Genomic DNA, 21,224 nt, shown 5'->3' with positions numbered 1-21,224 from the left:
AGATGCCTGTATTAGACAACACCAGCAATATAGGGTAGATACAGGTGTATACTGTGCTTTGCTGGAGGCACACAACGCCCACTAACTCCGGCAGATGCCTGTATTAGAGAACACCAGCAATAAAAGGGTAGATACAGGTGTATACTGTGCTGTGCTGGAGGCACACAACACCAACTAACTTTTGCAGATGCCTATATTAGAGAACATCAGCAATAAAGGGTAGATACAGGTGTATACTGTGCTGGAGGCACACACCACCCACTTTAACTCCTGCAGATGCCTGTATTAGACAACACCAGCAATAAAGGGTAGATAAAGGTATATACTGTGCTATGCTGGAGGCATACAACACCCACTAACTTCTGCAGATGCATTTATTATAGAACACAAGCAATAAAGGGTAGATACAAGTGTATATTGTGCTGAAGGCACACAACACACACTTTAACTCCTGCAGATGCCTATATAAGAAAACACAAGCAATAAAGGGTAGATACAGGTGTATACTGTACTTTGCTGGAGGCACACAACACCCACTAACTCCTGCAGATGCCTGTAATAGAGACCACCAGCAATAAAGGGTAGATACAGGTTTATACTGTGCTGGAGGCACATAACACCCACTAACTCCTGCAGATGCCTATATTAGAGATCATCAGCAATAAAGGGTAGATACAGGTGTATACTGTGCTGTTCTGAAGGTACACAACACCCACTAACTCCTGCAGATGCATTTTTTATAGAACACCAGCAATATAGGGTACATACAGGTTTATACTGTCCTGGAGGCACACAACACTCACTAACTCCTGCTGATGAATTCATTATAGAACACCAGCAATAATGGGTAGATACAGGTGTATACTGTGCTTTGCTGGAGACACACAACGCCCACTAACTCCGGCAGATGCCTTTATTAGAGAACACCAGCAATAAAGGGTAGATACAGGTGTATACTATGCTGGAGGCACACAACACCAACTAACTTCTGCAGATTCCTATATTAGAGAACACCAGCAATAAAGGGTATATACAGGTGAATACTGTGCTGGAGGCACACACCACCTACTTTAACTCCTGCAGATGCCTGTATTAGAGAACACCAGCAATAAAGGGTAGATACTGGTATATAATATGCTTTACTGGTGGCACACAACACCCACTAACTCCTGCAGATGCCTATATTAGAGAGCACCGGCAATATAGGTTAGATACAGGTGTATACTGTGCTGGACGCACACAACACTCACTAACTCCTGCTGATGCCCTTTATTATAGAACACCAGCAATAAAGGGTAGATACAGGTGTATACTGGGCTGGAGGCACACACTACCTACTTCAACTCCTGCAGATGCCTATATTAGAGGACACCAGCAACAAAAGTTAGATACAGGTGTATACTATGCTGGAGGCACACACCACCCAATAACTCCTGCAGATGCCTATATTAGAGAGCACCAGCAATAAAGGGTAGATACAGGTATATACTGTATTGTGCTGGAGGCACACAACATACACTAACTTCTAAAGATGCCTGTATTAGAGAACACCAGCAATAATGGTAGATACAGGTTTATACTGTGCTGGGGGCACACAACACTCACTAACTCCTGCAGATGCCTGTATTAGAGAACACCAGCAATAAAGGGTAGATACTGGTATATAATATGCTTTACTGGTGGCACACAACACCCACTAACTCCTGCAGATGCCTATATTAGAGAGCACCGGCAATATAGGGTAGATACAGGTGTATACTGTGCTGGACGCACACAACACCCACTAACTCCTGCTGATGCCCTTTATTATAGAACACCAGCAATAAAGGGTAGATAGAGGTGTATACTGTGCCTTGCTGGAGGCACACAACACCCACTAACTCCTACAGATGCCTGTAATAGAGAACGCCAGCAATAAAGAGTAGATACAGGTTTATACTGTGCTGGAGGCACACAACAACCACTAACTCCTGCAGATGCCTGTAATAGAGAACATAAGCAATAAAGTGTAGATACAGGTGTATACTTTGCTTTTCTGGAGGCACACAACACCCTCTAACTCCGGCAGATGCCTCTATTAGAGAACACCAGCAATAAAGGGTAGATACAGGTGTATACTGTGCTGTAGGAACACAACACCCACTAACTCCTGCAGATGAATTTGTTATAGATCACAAGCAATAAAGGTTAGATACAAGTGTATACTGTGCTTTTCTGGAGGCACACAACACCCACTAACTCCTGCAGATGCCTGTATTAGAGAACATCAGCAATAAAGGGTAGATACAGGAGTGTACTGTGCTGTGCTGGAGGCACACAACACCCACTAACTCCTGCAGATGCATTTATTATAGAACATAAGCAATAAAGGGTAGATACAAGTGTATATTGTGCTGAAGGCACACAACACCCACTTTAACTCCTGCAGATACCTCTATTAGAGAACACCAGCAATAAAGGGGATATATATGTGTATACTGTGCTGGTGGCACACAACACTCTCTAACTCCTGCAGATGCTTGTATTAGAGAACACCAGCAATAAAGGGCAGATACAGGTGTATAATATGCTTTGCTGGTGGCACACAACACCCACTAACTCCTGCAGATGCCTGTATTAGACAACACCAGCAATATAGGGTAGATACAGGTGTATACTGTGCTTTGCTGGAGGCACACAACGCCCACTAACTCCGGCAGATGCCTGTATTAGAGAACACCAGCAATAAAAGGGTAGATACAGGTGTATACTGTGCTGTGCTGGAGGCACACAACACCAACTAACTTTTGCAGATGCCTATATTAGAGAACATCAGCAATAAAGGGTAGATACAGGTGTATACTGTGCTGGAGGCACACACCACCCACTTTAACTCCTGCAGATGCCTGTATTAGACAACACCAGCAATAAAGGGTAGATAAAGGTATATACTGTGCTATGCTGGAGGCATACAACACCCACTAACTTCTGCAGATGCATTTATTATAGAACACAAGCAATAAAGGGTAGATACAAGTGTATATTGTGCTGAAGGCACACAACACACACTTTAACTCCTGCAGATGCCTATATAAGAAAACACAAGCAATAAAGGGTAGATACAGGTGTATACTGTACTTTGCTGGAGGCACACAACACCCACTAACTCCTGCAGATGCCTGTAATAGAGACCACCAGCAATAAAGGGTAGATACAGGTTTATACTGTGCTGGAGGCACATAACACCCACTAACTCCTGCAGATGCCTATATTAGAGATCATCAGCAATAAAGGGTAGATACAGGTGTATACTGTGCTGTTCTGAAGGCACACAACACCCACTAACTCCTGCAGATGCATTTTTTATAGAACACCAGCAATATAGGGTACATACAGGTTTATACTGTCCTGGAGGCACACAACACTCACTAACTCCTGCTGATGAATTCATTATAGAACACCAGCAATAATGGGTAGATACAGGTGTATACTGTGCTTTGCTGGAGACACACAACGCCCACTAACTCCGGCAGATGCCTTTATTAGAGAACACCAGCAATAAAGGGTAGATACAGGTGTATACTATGCTGGAGGCACACAACACCAACTAACTTCTGCAGATTCCTATATTAGAGAACACCAGCAATAAAGGGTATATACAGGTGAATACTGTGCTGGAGGCACACACCACCTACTTTAACTCCTGCAGATGCCTGTATTAGAGAACACCAGCAACAAAAGTTAGATACAGGTGTATACTATGCTGGAGGCACACACCACCCAATAACTCCTGCAGATGCCTGTATTAGAGAACACCAGCAATAAAGGGTAGATACAGGAATATACTGTGCTATGCTGGAGGCATACAACACCCACTAACTCCTGCAGATGGATTTATTATAGAATACAAGCAATAATGGGTAGATACAAGTGTATATTGTGCTGAAGGCACACGACACACACTTTAACTCCTGCAGATGCCTGTATAAGAAAACAGAAGCAATAAAGGGTAGATACAGGTGTATACTGTACTTTGCTGGAGGCACACAACACCCACTAAATCCTGCAGATGCCTGTAATAGAGAACACCAGCAATAAAGGGTAGATACAGGTTTATACTGTGCTGGAGGCACACAACACCCACTAACTCCTGCAGATGCCTGTATTAGAGATCATCAGCAATAAAGGGTAGATACAGGTGTATACTGTGCTTTGCTGGAGGCACACAACATCCACTAACTCCGGCAGATGCCTATATTAGAGAACACCAGCAATAAAGGGTAGATACAGGTGAATACTGTGCTGGACACACACACTACCCAATTTAACTCCTGCAGATGCCTGTATTAGAGAACAACAGCAACAAAGGGTAGATACAGGTGTATAATGTGCTGGAGGCACACAACACTCACTAACTCCTGCAGATGCCTGTATTAGAGAGCACCAGTAATAAAGGATAGATACAGGTATATATTGTGCTGTTCTGAAGGCACACAACACCCACTAACTCCTGCAGATGCATTTATTATAGAACACAAGCAATAAAGGGTAGATACAAGTATGAATTGTGCTGAAGGCACACAACACCCACTTTAACTCCTGCATATGCCTGTATTAGAGAACACCAGCAATAAAGGGTAGATGCAGGTGTATACTGTGCTGGAAGCACACACCCCCCACTAACTCCTGCAGATGCCTGTGTTAGAGAACACCAGCAATAAAGGGTAGATACAGGTGTATATTGTGCTGGAGGCACACAACACCCACTAACTCCAGCAGATGCCTGTATTAGAGAACACCAGCAATAAAGGGTAGATACAGGTGTATACTGTGCTGTGCTGCAGGCACACAACACCAACTAACTTCTGCAGATGCCTATATTATAGAACACCAGCAATAAAGGGTAGATACAGGTGTATACTGTGCTGGAGGCACACACCACCCACTTTAACTCCTTCAGATGCCTGTATTAGAGAACACCAGCAACAAGGGCTAGATATAGGTGTATACTGTGCTGGGGGCACACAACACTCACTAACTCCTGCAGATGCCTGTATTAGAGAACACCAGCAATAAAGGGTAGATACAGGTATATACTGTGCTATGCTTTAGGCATACAACACCAACTAACTCCTGCAGATGCATGTATTATAGAACACAAGCAATAAAGGGTAGATACAAGTGTATATTGTGCTGAAGGCACACAACGCCCACTTTAACTCCTGCAGATACCTCTATTAGAGAACACCAGCAATAAAGGGTAGATATAGGTGTGTACTCTGCTGGAGGCACACAACACTCACTAATAGGGATGGCCGAACAGTTCGCCCGGCGGTCTTTTCGTAATGAATTTCGGCTTTTTGCGGTCCGCCCGATCGGCAGACTATTGCCGCTGTTCGCCCGGCGGACTTCTGTGTTTACTGTGTAAAAGAACTTTGACTTATGATGACACATCCATCATGTGGTACAGGACAGCCAATTGAGAAATTACAGCACATGGACACTTGGACATTCCCCCTAACTTATAAATAGACCTGATCCGTCGGCCATTTTACATTCTTTCGTATGTCACTACAGGGAGAGGTTGCTGTGTGGAGCAGGGAAAGACTGCAGTGACCCAAATCGCTAGCTATTATAGGTCCACAAAAGTTCTTTTAAGGACTGGTATGGTATAGGTGTTATGTGTAGTTCAGGATATAGGTTTGAGGCACTGCTATTCATGTCATTGTTGCAGCAGCCTGTCTTTTGTCAGTGTAGAGAGAGGGACAGGATGCTGTGTGCAGCAGGGACAGTCAGTTTAATCATTAGCTGTTACTATTAGGTCCACAAAAGTCCTTTTCAGGACTGGTATGGTAAAGTAGTACAGGATATAGTTTTGAGTGCTATTCAAGTTCTTGTTGCAGGAGCCTGTGTTTTGTCAGTTTAAATAGGGACCGGCAGGAAGCTGTGTGTAGCAGTGAGGGACAGTCAGTTTAATCAGTAGCTGTTACTATTAGGTCCACAAAGGTTCATTTCAGGACTGGTATGGTAATAGGCTTGTACACGTATAATATTCTTTCTTCCAAATATAGAAAGAATATTATACTTGAATGCTGCCCTTCTGCTGCAATAGTCCTTTATGAGTATAGGGACTGAGGTACAGTCTGCTAATCACAACCTACTAGTTCCACAAAGGTCCTTATAAGGACTGGTAAGGTATAGCGTACTACAGTACATAGGGTTGAGTGAGGTACAGTCTGCTATTCCTTAAGGACTGGTATAGGTCCACAATATATAGGGTTGAGGTGCACTACTGCTGACTGCTGCCCTATTCTGCAGCAGTTCTTTATCAGTATAGGGACTGAGGTACAGTCTGCTAATCACAACCTACTAGTTCCACAAAGGTCCATATAAGGACTGGTAAGGTATAGTTTACTACAGTACATAGGGTTGAGTGAGGTACAGTCTGCTATTTCTTAAGGACTGGTATAGGTCCACAATATATAGGGTTGAGGTGCACTACTGCTGACTGCTGCCCTATTCTGCAGCAGTCCTTTATCAGTATAGGGACTTAGGTACAGTCTGCTAATCACAACCTACTAGTTCCACAAGGGTCCTTATAAGGACTGGTAAGGTATAGTGTACACATAGGGTTGAGTGAGGTACAGTCTGCTATTCCTTAAGGACTGGTATAGGTCCACAATATATAGAGTTGAGGTGCACTACTGCTGACTGCTGACCTATTCTGCAGCAGTCCTTTATCAGTATAGGGACTGAGAGTTTTGTCACAGGGTCATTTAAAAAATAACAGGCAGAGGAAGAGGCAGGTCCTTCCGCAGGGGTGGTAGGGGTAGGGCAGGAGCAACAGGCTTGAGCCAAAGTGGGAAGTTGCATAAGGTGCGTTCAATTACTTTAAAGGATGCACCAGACTTGGTTGAGTGGCTCACTCAGCCATACTCTTCTGCACCCTCCTCATCCTCTTGATCTGCACCCCCAACAACATCACCACCACCACCACCACATACCTTCCGCTTGAGTCACAGGAATTATTTTCCGATCCATATCAAGACATTTCTGATGCGCAGCCACTCTTGGCATTGGATCAGGAAGAGGAGGTAGCAACAACCGCCACTCAGCAGTCTGATGACAGTACCCAGATCAGCCCAAGGAGGAGGTTGGTCCCCACTGTTGCTGCCTACTCCGAGATCTCTACTTATAGCGGTGGGGAAGGTGACGTTGATGATGACGTGTCTAGTGATGTCACGTGGGTGCCCACAAGAGAGGAAGAGGAGGGGAGTTCAGAGGGAGATATGGACCAGCAGATAGGGAGGAGAAGCAGGAATAACTTGCATTGCACAGGAGGGACAAAGCAGACTGCAAATGAATCAGGTGCGAGTCATCGACCATGTACGGTCACATCTGGAGCTCCCAGGACACCGGCACATGGCTCCACAGTGTGGGCTTTTTTTAACGTGTCCGCTGCTGACAATAGCGTTGCCATCTGCAATCTTTGCAGTCAACGCATTAGTCGTGGTAAGCCCAACACTCACCTAGGGACGACCTCCTTAAGAAGGCACATGAGCAGCCATCACCGAACCCAGATGGAGCAACGGAACACACAAAGCCACACTCCAGGCTCTCACCGTCCAGCCTCGTCTTCTACTTCTCCTTCTCCTCTCTCCTCACAATTGTCCTCCACTCCACCTTCCATCACGCCAAGCTCACGTTTTTCTGCAAAAAGGCAGGCTTCCGTGGGCCTAATGTTCGAGCGTAAAAAAATGATGACGCCGGATAACCCTCTTGCCCAACGGTTGACGGCTGGCTTGTCAGAACTGATAGCCCGCCAACTACTGCCATATAAACTGGTGGACTCGGAGGCCTTTCGAAAATTTGTTGCCATTGGAACACCACAATGGAAGGTCCCAGTAAGGAAGTATTTCTCACAGAAGGGCATCCCAGAGCTATATGGCCATGTTCAGCGGCAAGTGAATGTATCTCTGGCACACAGTGTCGGTGCCAAGATACATCTGACCACAGACACGTGGTCTAGCAAACACGGGCAGGGAAGGTATATTACTTTTACTGCCCACTGGGTGAACCTTCTGACGGCCGTCAAGCATGTAACCCGTGGCACCCGTGTAGATTTGGTTTTACCGCCATGGATTGCATGCAGGCCTGGCTCTTCTTCTCCTCCTCTTCCTACTCCATCCTCCTCCCTCTCCTCCTCGGCTGACTCCTCCTTTTCCGCTGCTAGCATCTCTTCTGCTGCACCGCCCAAGCTCCCCAGAACCTATTTGACATGCCAGGTGAGATGTTGCCATGCCGTGCTGCGTCTGTTGTGCCTGGAAGCCAAGAGCCACACTGGCCCGGCACTCCTTTCAGCTTTGCGTTCAGAGGCAGATCAGTGGCTAACACCGCTCAATTTGGAGCGTGCATTGCGTCGTTTCATTGATCAAGCTGTGGAGGAGCAGGAGAGGGAAGATGAGGAAGTCGCAATGCTGGATGAATTCCCAGGGGGGCTACTCTATCTGAGACAAGTGAACAACAGGAGTATGAAGAGGAGTCAGAGGAGGATGGTGCTGGGGCGGATGAGGAGGAGCAAGAAGAGCATGCTTTAAACCTTTCTGGGATCCCTGTTGTTGTGCGTGGATGGGGAGAGGAGAATGAAGAGGGCGACATTATCCTGGATGATGAGCAAGAGCCAGGCCACCACACCGCTTCCAGTTTAGTGCAAATGGGGGCCTTCATGCTCCAGTGTTTTAATAGGGACCCCCGTATAAAAAGCATAAGGGTCAAGGACCAGTACTGGGTGGCAACGTACTTAGACCCCCGATACAAACACAAAATGGCGGAAATGTTACCGCCGTCACAGAGGGCTGTCAGAATGGAGCACTTCCAGGCCTTGCTTCGAGAAATGCTGCATTCTGCTTTTGCGTGCGCTGGCAGAGGAGCAATTCCCACTCCCAGAGAAGGAGTTGCGGGTACCAATCCAACAGCGACCGCAAGAAGAGGCCGGTTTGAAGATGTGTTGGTGACTTCTGATATGAGGTCATTCTTTCAGCTGACCCATCGACAGGTGTCATCCGGATCCAGCATCAGGGAACGCCTAGACCATCAGGTGTCCGACTACATCGGGTTAACGGCCGATGTGGACGCTCTGAGGAGTGATGAACCCCTGAACTACTGCTGTACCTCTGCTGTGCATATTATGAGGGGCACCCATCATCCCTGTGCTATGCTCATTATGAGGGGCTCCCACCATCCCTGTGCTATGCTCATTATGAGGGGCTCCCACCATCCCTGTTCTGTGATGACTTCCTCCTGGGGCTGCTTATTATGAGGGGCTCCCACCATCCCTGTGCTATGCTGACATCCTCCTGGGGCTGCTTATTATGAGGGGCTCCCACCATCCCTGTGCTGTGCTGACTTCCTCCTGGGGCTGTACCTCTGCTGTGCATATTATGAGGGGCTCCCATCATCCCTGTGCTATGCTCATTATGAGGGGCTTCCACCATCCCTGTGCTATGCTCATTATGAGGGGCTCCCACCATCCCTGTGCTGTGCTGACTTCCTCCTGGGGCTGCTTATTATGAGGGGCTCCCACCATCTCTGTGTATTGCTGACATCCTCCTGGGCTGCTTATTATGAGGGGCTTCCACCATCCCTGTGCTGTGCTGACTTCCTCCTGGGGCTGTACTGTACCTCTGCTGTGAATATTATGAGGGACTCCCACCATCCCTGTGCTATGCTCATTATGAGGGGCTCGCACCATCCCTGTGCTATGCTGACTTTCTCCTGGGGCTGCATACGGTGCAGGTGTCAGTGCTGTATATCACGGTGCTGGTGTCAGTGCTGTATATCACGGTGCTGGTGTCAGTGCTCTCTATCACGGTGCTGGTGTCAGATCACTCTATCATGGTGCAGGTGTCATTGCTGTATGTCACGCTGCTGGTGATCATCTCCTGCACCCTCTTCTTTGCCTACCCTGACCTTCCCTCTCCTCCATTGCCTTCATGCGCTCCACAGTCCTGAATTGTCACAATTTCACATATAAAAAAAGAATGCTTGTAGTTGTCGATCCCAGATTCACCTCATACATGTGTTATGTCGTTGGCCATGTGGTGGGACTATGTTTGCACAGCTAGTAATTATTTTGTGGCTGCAAATTTGACCTGTAGGTTTGCAAAGTTCGCCTCCCATTGAAGTCAATGGGGCCCGCCGCGAACGTTACGGTTCGCGAACTATCGGCCACATTCGCGGTCCGCGTTTGCGAAAAACGTCCTGTCGGAAGTTCGTCCATCACTACTCACTAACTCCTGCAGATGCCTGTATTAGAGAACACCAGCAATAAAGGGTAGATACAGGTTTATACGGTGCTGGAGGCACACAACACCCACTAACTCCTGCAGATGCCTGTAATAGAGAAAACCAGCAATAAAGGGTAGATACAGGTTTATACAGGGCTGGAGGCACACAACACCCACTAACTCCTGCAGATGCCTGTATTAGAGAACATCAGCAATAAAGGGTAGATACAGGTGTATACTGTGCTTTACTGGAGGCACACAACACCCACTAACTCCGGAACACCAGCAAGAAAGGGAAGATACAGTTGTATACTGTGCTGTGCTGGAGGCACACAATACCCACTAACTCCTGCAGATGCATTTATTATAGAACACAAGCAATAAAGGGTAGGAAAAAGTGTATACTGTGCTGTGCTGGAGGGATACAACACCAACTAACTTCTGCAGATGCCTTTATTAGAGAACACCAGCAATAAAGGGTAGATACAGGTTTATACTGTGCTGGAGGCACACACCACCCACTTTAACTCCTGCAGATGCCTGTATTAGAGAACACCAGCAATAAAGGGTAGATACAGGTTTATACGGTGCTGGAGTCACACAACACCCACTAACTCCTGCAGATGCCTGTAATAGAGAACACCAGCAATAAAGGGTAGATACAGGTTTATACTGGGCTGGAGGCACACAACACCCACTAACTCCTGCAGATGCCTTTATTAGGGGACATAAGCAATAAAGGGTAGATAAAGGTGTATACTGTGCTTTGCTGGATGCACACAACACCCATTAACTCCTTCAGATGCCTGTAATAGAGAACACCAGCAATAAAGGTTAGATACAGGTTTATACTGTGCTGGAGGCACACAACACCCTCTAACTCCTGCAGATGCCTCTATTAGAGAACATCAGCAATAAAGGGTAGATACAGGTGTATACTGTGCTGTGCTGGAGGCACAAAACACCCACTAATCCTGCAGATGCATGCATTATATAACACAAGCAATAAAGGGTAGATAAAAGTGTATACTGTGCTGTGCTGGTGGCACACAACACCAACTAACTTCTGCAGATGCCTATATTAGAGAACACCAGAAATAAAGGGTAGATACAGGTGTATACTGTGCTGGAGGCACACACCACCCACTTTAACTCCTGCAGATGCCTGTATTAGAGAACACCAGCAACAAAGGGTACATAAAGGTGTATACTGTGCTGGAGGCACACAACACTCACTAACTCCTGCAGATGCCTGTATTAGAGAGCACCAGTAATAAAGGGTAGATACAGGTATATACTGTGCTGTGCTGGAGGCACACAACACCCACCAAATCCTGCAGATGCATTTATTATATAACATAAGCAATAAAGGGTAGATATAAGTATATTGTGCTGAAGGCACACCACACCCACTTTAACTCCTGCAGATGCCTATATTAGAGAACACCGGCAATAAAGGGTAGATACAGGTGTATACTGTGCTGGAGGCACACACCACCCACTTTAACTCCTGCAGATGCCTGTATTAGAGAACACCAGCAATAAAGGGTAGATAAAGGTATATACTGTGCTATGCTGGAGGCATACAACACCCACTAACTCCTGCAGATGCATTTATTATAGAACAAAAGCAATAAAGGGTAGATACAAGCGTATATTGTGCTGAAGGCACACAACACACACTTTAACTACTGCAGATGCCTATATTAGAAAACACCAGCAATAAAGGGTAGATACAGGTGTATACTGTGCTTTGCTGGAGGCACACAACATCCACTAACTCCTGCTGATGCCTTTATTATAGAACACCAGCAATAAAGGGTAGATACAGGTGTATACTATGCTTTGCTGGTGGCACACAACACCCACTAACTTCTGAAGATGCCTGTATTAGAGAACATCAGCAATAAAGGGTAGACACAAGTGTATACTGTGCTTTGCTGAAGGCACACAACACCCACTAACTCTGGCAGATGCCTATATTAGAGAACACAAGCAACAAAGGGTAGATACAGGTTTATACTGTGCTGGAGGCACACAACATCCACCAACGCCTGCAGATGCCTGTATTAGAGAACATAAGCAATAAAGGGTATATACAGGTGTATACTGTGCTTTGCTGGAGGCACACAACACCCTCTAACTCCGGCAGATGCCGTTAATTATAGATCATAGGCAATAAAGGGTAGATACAAGTGTATACTGTGCTGGAGGAACACAACTCCCAGTAACTCCTGCTGGAGGCACACAACACCAACAAACTTCTGCAGATGCCTATATTAGAGAACCCCAGCAATAAAGGGTAGATACAGGTGTATACTTTGCTGGAGGCACACACCACCTACTTTAACTCCTGCAGATGCCTGTATTAGAGAAAACCAGCAATAAATGGTAGATACAGGTTTATACTGTGCTGGAGGCATACAACACACACTAACTCCTGCAGATGCCTGTATTAGAGAACACCAGCAATAAAGGGTAGATACAGGTATATACTGTGCTGTGCTGGAGGCACACAGCACCCACTAACTCCTGCAGATGCCTATATTAGAGAGCACCAGCAATATAGGGTAGATACAGGTGTATACTGTGCTGGAGGAACACAACTCCCAGTAACTCCTGCTGATGTTTTTTTTATAGAACACCAGCAATAAAGGGTAGATACAGGTGTATACCGTGCTGGAGGCACACACCACCCACTAACTCCTGCAGATGCCTGTATTAGAGAACATCAGCAATAAAGGGTAGATACAGGTGTATACTGTACGGAAGGCACACAACACCCACTTTAACTCCTGCAGATGCCTGTATTAGAAAACACCAGCAATAAAGGGTAGATAAAGGTGTATACTGTGCTTTGCTGGAGGCACACAACACCCACTAAGTCCTGCAGATGCCTGTATTAGAGAACACCAGCAATAAAGGGTAGATAAAGGTGTTTACTGCGCAGGAGGCACACAACACCCACTAACTCCTGCAGATCCCTGTATTAGAGAACATCAGCAATAAAGGGTAGATACAGGTGTATACTGTGCTTTGCTGGAGGCACGCAACACCCACTAACTCTGGCAGATGCCTGTATTAGAGAACACCAGCAATAAAGGGTAGATAAAGGTGTATACTGTGCTGTGCTGGAGGCACACAACACTCACTAACTCCTACAGATGCATTTATTATAGAACACAAGCAATAAAGGGTAGATACAAGTGTATATTGTGCTGAAGGCACATAACACACACTTTAACCCTGGCAGATGCATGTATTAGAAAACACCAGCAATAAATGGTAGATACAGGTGTATACTGTGCTTTGCTGGAGGCACACAACACCCACTAACTCCTGCAGATGCCTGTAATAGAGAACACCAACAATAAAGGTTAGATATAGGTTTATACTGTGCTGGAGGCACACAACACCCTCTAACTCCTGCAGATGCCTGTATTAGAGAACATCAGGAATAAAGGGTAGATACAGGTGTATACTGTGCTGTGCTGGAGGCACACAACACTCACTAACTCCTACAGATGCCTGTATTAGAGAACACCAACAATAAAGGGTAGATACAGGTGTATACTGTGCTGTGCTGGAGGCACACAACACCAACTAACTTCTGAAAATGCCTATATTAGAGAACACCAGCAATAAAGGGTAGATACAGGTGTATATTGTGCTGGAGGCACACACCACCCACTTTAACTCCTGAAGATGCCTGTATTAGAGAACACCAGCAACAAAGGGTACATACAGGTGTATACTGTGCTGGAGGCACACAACACTCACCAACTCCTGCAGATGCCTATATTAGAGAGCACCAGTAATAGAGGGTAGATACAGGTATATACTGTGCTGTGCTGGAGGCACCCACTAACTCCTGCAGATGCATCTATTATATAAAATGAGCAATAAAGGGTAGATACAAGTGTATATTGTGCTGAAGGCACACCACACCCACTTTAACTCCTGCCAATCCCTTTATTATAGAAAACCAGCAATAATGGGTAAATACAGGTGTATACTGTGCTGGAGGCACACACCACCCACTAACTCATGCAGATGCCTGTATTACAAAACAATAGCAATAAAGGGTAGATACAGGAGTATACTGTGCTGTGCTGGAGGCACACAACTCTCACTAACTCCTGCAGATGCATTTATTATAGAACACAAGCAATAAAGGGTAGATACAAGTGTATAATGTGCTGTTCTGGAGGCACACAACACCCACTAACTTCTGCATATGCCTGTATTAGAGAACACCAGCAATAAAGGGTAGATACAGGTGTATACTGTGCTTTGCTGGAAGCACACAACACCTACTAACTCCTGCAGCTGCCTGTATTAGAGAACACCAGCAATAAATGGTAGATACAAGTGTATACTATGCTTTGCTGGAGGCACACAACACTCACTAACTCCTGCAGATGCATTTATTATAGAACACAAGCAATAAAGGGTAGATACAAGTGTATAATGTGCTGTTCTGGAGGCACACAACACCCACTAACTTCTGCATATGCCTGTATTAGAGAACACCAGCAATAAAGGGTAGATACAAGTGTATACTGTGCTTTGCTGGAAGCACACAACACCCACTAACTCCTGCAGCTGCCTGTATTAGAGAACAACAGTAATAAAGGGTAGATAAAAGTGTATACTGTGCTTTGCTGGAGGCAGACAACCCCCAGTAACTCCTGCAGTTGCCTGTATTAGTGAACACCAGCAATAAAGGGTAGATACAGGTATATACTGTGCTATGCTGGAGGCACACAACACCCACTAACTCCTGAAGATGCATTTATTATAGCACATAAGCAATAAAGGGTAGGTACAAGTATATATTGAGCTGAAGGCACACAACGCCCACTTTAACTCCTGCAGATACCTCTATTAGAGAACACCAGCAATAAAGGGTAGATATAGGTGTATACTGTGCTGGAGGCACACAACACTCACTAACTCCTGCAGATGCCTATATTAGAGAATACCAGCAATAAAGGGTAGATACAGGTGTATACTATGCTTTGCTGGTGGCACAAAACACCCACTAACTCCTGTAGATACCTATATTAGAGAACACCAGCAATAAAGGGTAGATATTGGTGTATACTGTGCTGGAGGCACACAACACTCACTAACTGCTGCTGATACCTTTATTATAGAACACCAGCAATAAAGGGTAGATATAGGTGTATACTGTGCTTTGCTGGAGGCACACAACACCCACTAACTCCTGCAGATGCCTGTATTAAAGAACACCAGCTATAAATTGTTGTATTCTGGTGTATACTGTGCTGGAGGCACACAACTCTCATTAACTCCAGCAGATGCCTGTATTAGAGAACAACAGTAATAAAGGGGAGATACAAGTGTATACTGTGCTTTGCTGGAGGCACACAACACCCACTAACTCCTGCAGATGCCTGTATTGGAGAACACCAGCAATAAAGGATAGATGCAGGTGTATACTGTGCTGGAGGCACACAACAGTCACTAACTCCTGCAGATGCCTATATTAGAGAACAACAGGAATAAAGGGTAGATACAGGTGTATACTATGCTTTGCTGGTGGCACACAACACCCACTAACTCCTGCAGATGCCTGTATTAAAGAACACCAGCAATAAATGGTAGATACTGGTGTATACTGTGCTGGAGGCACACAACTCCCACTAACTCCCACAGATGCCTGTATTAGAGAACAACAGTAATAAAGGGTAGATACAAGTGTATACTGTGCTTTGCTGGAGGACACAACTCACACTAACTCCTGTAGATGCCTGTATTAGAGAACACCAGCAATAAAGGGTAGATACAGGTATATACTGTGCTGTGCTGGAGGCACACAACACCCACTAACTCCTGCAGATGCATTTATTATAGAACATAAGCAATAAAGGGTAGATACAAGTGTATATTGTGCTGAAGGCACACAACGCCCACTTTAACTCCTGCAGATACCTCTATTAGAGAACACCAGCAATAAAGGGTATATATAGGTGTGTACTGTGCTGGAGGCACACAACACTCACTAACTCCTGCAGATGCCTGTATTAGAGAACACCAGCAACAATGGGTAGATACAGGTGTATACTATGTTTTGCTGGTGGCGCACAACGCCCACTAACTCCTGCAGATGCCTGTATTAGAGAACACCAGCTATATAGGGTAGATACGGGTGTATACTGTGCTGGAGGAACACAACACCCACTAACTCCTGCTGATGCCTTCATTATAGAACACCAGCAATAAAGGGTAGATACACGTGCATACTGTGCTTTGCTGGAGGCACACAACACCCACTAACTCCTGCAGATGCCTTTATTATAGAACACCAGCAATAAAGGGTAGATACAGGTGTATACTGTGCTGGAGGCACACAACACCCACTAACTCCTGCAGATGCCTATATTAGAGAACACCAGCAATAAATGGTAGATGCAGGTGTATACTGTGCTGGAGGCACACAATACTCACTAACTCCTGCAGATGTGTGTATTAGAGAACACCAGCAATAAAGGCTATATACAGGTATATATTGTGCTCTGCTGGAGTCACACAACACCCACTAACTCCTGCAGATGCATTTATTATAGAACACAAGCAATAAAGGGTAGATACATTTGTATATTGTGCTTAAGGCACACAACACCCACTTTAACTCCTGCATATGCTTGTATTAGAGAACACCAGCAATATAGGGTAGATACAGGTGTATACTGTGCTGGAGGCACACAACACCCACTAACTCCTACAGATGCCTGCATTAGAGAACACCAGCAATATAGGGTAGATACAGGTGTATACTGTGCTGGAGGCACACAACACCCACTAACTCCTGCTGATGATGTATTATAGAACACCAGCAATAAAGGGTAGATACAGATGAATTCTGTGCTGGAGGCACCCACCACCCACTTTAACTCCTGCAGATGCCTGTATTAGAGAACACCAGCAATAAAAGGTAGATACAGGTGTATACTGTGCGTTGCTGGAAGCACACAACACCCACTAACTCCTGCCAATACCTGTGTTAAAGAACACCAGCAATAAATGGTAGATACTGGTGTATACTGTGCTGGAGGCACACAACACCCACTAACTCCTGCAGATTCCTGTATTAGAGAACACCAGCAATAAAGGGTAAATACAGGTGTATACTGTTCTGGAGGCACACAACACCCCCTAACTCCTACAGATGCCTTTATTATAGAACACAAGCAATAAAGGGTAGATACAAGTGTATATTGTGCTAAAGGCACACAACACCCACGTTAACTCCTGCATATGCCTGTATTAGAGAACACCAGCAATAACTGGTAGATACTGGTGTATACTGTGCTGGAGGCACACAACACCCACTAACTCCCGCAGATGCCTGTATTAGTGAACACCAGCAATAAAAGGTAGATACAGGTGTATACTGTGCTTTGCTGGAGGCACACGCCACCCACTAACTCCTGCAGATGCCTGTATTAGAGAACACCATCAATAAAGGATAGATGCAGGTGTATACTGTTCTGGAGGCACACAACACCCACTAACTCCTGCAGATGCCTTTATTATAGAACACCAGCAATAAATGGTAGATACAGGTGTATACTGTGCTGGAGGCACACAATACCCACTAACTCATGCAGATGCCTTTATTATAGAATACCAGCAATAAAGGGTAGATACATGTGTATACTGTGCTGGAGGCACACACACCCACTAACTCCTGCAGATGCCTGTATTAGAGAACACCAGAAATGAAGGGTAGATAGAGGTGTATACTGTGCTGGAGTCCCACAACACCCACTAACTCCTGCAGATTCCAGTATTAGAGAACACCAGCAATAAAGGGTAGATACACGTGTATACTGTGCTGGAGGCACCCACTTTAACTCCTGCAGATGCCTGAGAAAAGAACACACCGCCCCTGCCTATCTAGCTGTTTCCCTGCACTCCGGAACACACTACACAAGGCCGCTGCGCTGGCGGCCTTATATAGTGTGGGGCGTGTACTAAACCCCCTGAGCTATAATTGGTCATAGGCATCTTGCCTGTGGCAAATTAGGGCTCTCTTCGCTGCCGGCGCTGTGATTGACCAAGCATGCAGCGTCACAGTGCATGCTTGGCAAATCATGAGCCAGCAATGCACTGCGATGGTGCAGTGCATTGTGGGCCGTGAGTGCCACACGAATTTCACGCAAATGGCCCATAACGTTCGTATTCGCCGAACGTGTGAACAGACGATGTTTGAGTCAAACATACGTTCGACTCAAACACCAAGCTCATCCATAACCTTAGGTATTGAGGTGGTAATATTTAAAGCCACATATTTGGCCATGTTAACTTTCAACCCTGAGACCCTGTCAAAATCCTGAAGGAGTTTAAAAATATTGGGAGTATAAATAAGGGGGGAAATAATGAAAAGCAGCAGATCATCTGCAAATAAAGCACATTTATGAACATGGGGACCGTAGGTAACACCATGTATATCTGGGTGGTTTCTTATTGAGGTGGCTAGGGTTTCAATCCCTATGGCAAAAATAATAGGAGATAGGGGGCATCCTTGTCTAGTGCCCCTGTGTATCGAGAAAGGGTTTAAGTAGTGGCCTTGGAGTTTGACTTGGACGCTCGTGTTGGAGTACAAATTCCTTAATACTATATGAAATGAGGGCCAAACCCCCATCTTCGTAACACTTCTAACAGATGTGGCCACTCAAAGTATCAAACTTTTTTTGTAGATCCCTAGACAATAGGAATCCTTCCTGGTTGGGGCCCCCATCCCATTTTGACTTCAATAGGGAGATGACATTTACCTCTCTGCAGATCTGACCGGGACACTGCCTCCTTATGAATGTAGCCCCCTAAAAATTCTGAGAGTCTATTGGCCATGATTTTGGTTAATATTTTGAGATCATTATTAATCAAAGAAATGGGTCTATAATTGCCCACTTCAGAGCTATCTTTGTCCAGTTTAGGAATGACAGACACATAAGTAAGGTTAGCGGTGCTGTCCAGTGTAGATCTCCCTCAAAGGACATTGAAATATCAAGTCAACTGGGGGGCTAGCGTGGATGCAAAGGTTTTTTAATAACAGGTGGAAAACACATCTCGGCCTGGAGCTGAGCCCCTCTTTAGATTATTAATTACCCCTAGTACCTCCAATTCGGTGATTGGTTTGTCCAGCATTGTGCTAAGGCCCTGTATCAATATAGGTAGAGGGATTTCCTCTAGGAAGTCAGTGAGGGTATGGGGTATGGGTGTCTCCCTTGACTTGTATAAGTCTGCATAGAACTCATAAAATGCTAACATGATCCATTGTGAGCTTTGCGTGAGCGTACCTGTGGAGTCACTTACCTTGAGAAAGGAGGAAGTTCAAGGTTTGCGTTTCAATTTTGAAGCTAGTCCAGTCCCCACCTTATCCTTTTGAAGATAAAAATGAGCATTGGACCACCCAATGCTTTTTTTGGCTTAGGTAGTTAGTGCTAAGTTTATGGTGACTCTACTCGATTCCAACAGGGCTTGTGACTTCAGGCGGCACAGTGGTGTAGAGGTTAGCACTCTCACCTAGCAGTAAAAGGGTCACTGGTTCAAATCCCAACCACAACGCTACCTACCTGGAGTTCACATGTTCTCCCTGTGCCTGTGTGGGTTTGCTCCAGGTACTCCGGTTTCCTCCCACACTCCAAAGACATGCAGGTAGGTTAATTGGCTTCTGTCAAAAATTGGCCCTAGTATATGAATGGGGACCTTGGATTGTGGGCTCCTTCAGGGTAGGCACTGATGTGAATGTGCAATGTACAGGGATAGGGACTATTGTAGACACTCACTCAGATTGAACTAGATGGATTGGTGTCTTTATTCAACCTTACTAACTATGTAACGTAGTAGTGGGATTACATCTGTGTGTTTTGTACATTTTTTGAAATTGCTTTTCTAATTTGTCTAAGTCAGTTTATCATTCCCTTTTAATTTTAATTATCTTACCCCATAGCACTGCTTTATGGGTGGCCCACAGTGTTTCAGAAGGGATCTAGTCATTGTCATTGACCCGGAAATATTCTTTAATTTCTTTATCCAGTATGGTACATTGGACCGTATCACTAAGCAGCGATTCATTCAATCGCCATGAAATGTGCCATCTGATTCAGATGGTCTCATGAGGTAAACCGTCATTATCGAGTGATCAGATGGTGAGTCCTTATTGAATGCTTTAGAGGCCTGGGGGATGGAAGAGGCCACCACAAAAATATGGTCAATCCTCGTCAGGGTTTGACGAGGGGCTGAATAATGGGTATAATCCTTTGCTGTTGGGTTAAGTTCTCTCCAAATATCTACTAAGTCATGGGTGTGGAGGGTTTTGGCTAGCTTTAGACTTTGTTTAGGGGGCTGGAGCATCCATCAATGACCTTTTCCTGCCTTATCTGGCATTTGGTCCAATGCTACAATGCTAAATGCTACATTCGAATCACCCCCCATGACTATTATATCCATGAAATGTGGAGAGAGGGCTTCTAGCACAGAGTTAAAAAAAAACTAGCCTGTTCTCAATTTGGTGCATAATATGAGATGAATGTATATAGGGATCCATTCACTGATCTGGGGAGAAGGATATATCTGCCCTTGGGATCCATGATTGCCTCCTTGGGAGAGAAGGTGACATTTTTAGACATGAAGATGCCCACCCCTTTATTTTTGTGTTTTTTGTTTGAGTTAAAACTCTGTACACTGGGAAGCTACTCAAATATATGAAGAATTCCCTTTATGTAGTGTTATGGATCAGAGGGGATAAAAAATGCGCCACTAAACGGAGACCTGCCTTCCACCAGATAAATCCAGCCAAGAGTCACGGTAGACCAATTAAGAAGAATACAACTCTTCTTGGGCATCTGTCCATGGAGCCTCCCTGGTGCCTGAAAAAGTAATAATAAGGGGAGAGTGAGGGAAAGAGAAAGAAAAAGAAAAGAAGAT

This window comes from Lithobates pipiens, unplaced genomic scaffold, assembly GCF_037356315.1.
Source record: "Lithobates pipiens isolate NorthernLeopardFrog02 unplaced genomic scaffold, aLitPip1_a1.2 Scaffold_22, whole genome shotgun sequence".
Taxonomy (NCBI): Eukaryota; Metazoa; Chordata; class Amphibia; order Anura; family Ranidae; genus Lithobates; species Lithobates pipiens.
The sequence above is the reverse complement of the archived record's forward strand: the minus strand, read 5'-3'. Positions refer to the sequence as shown.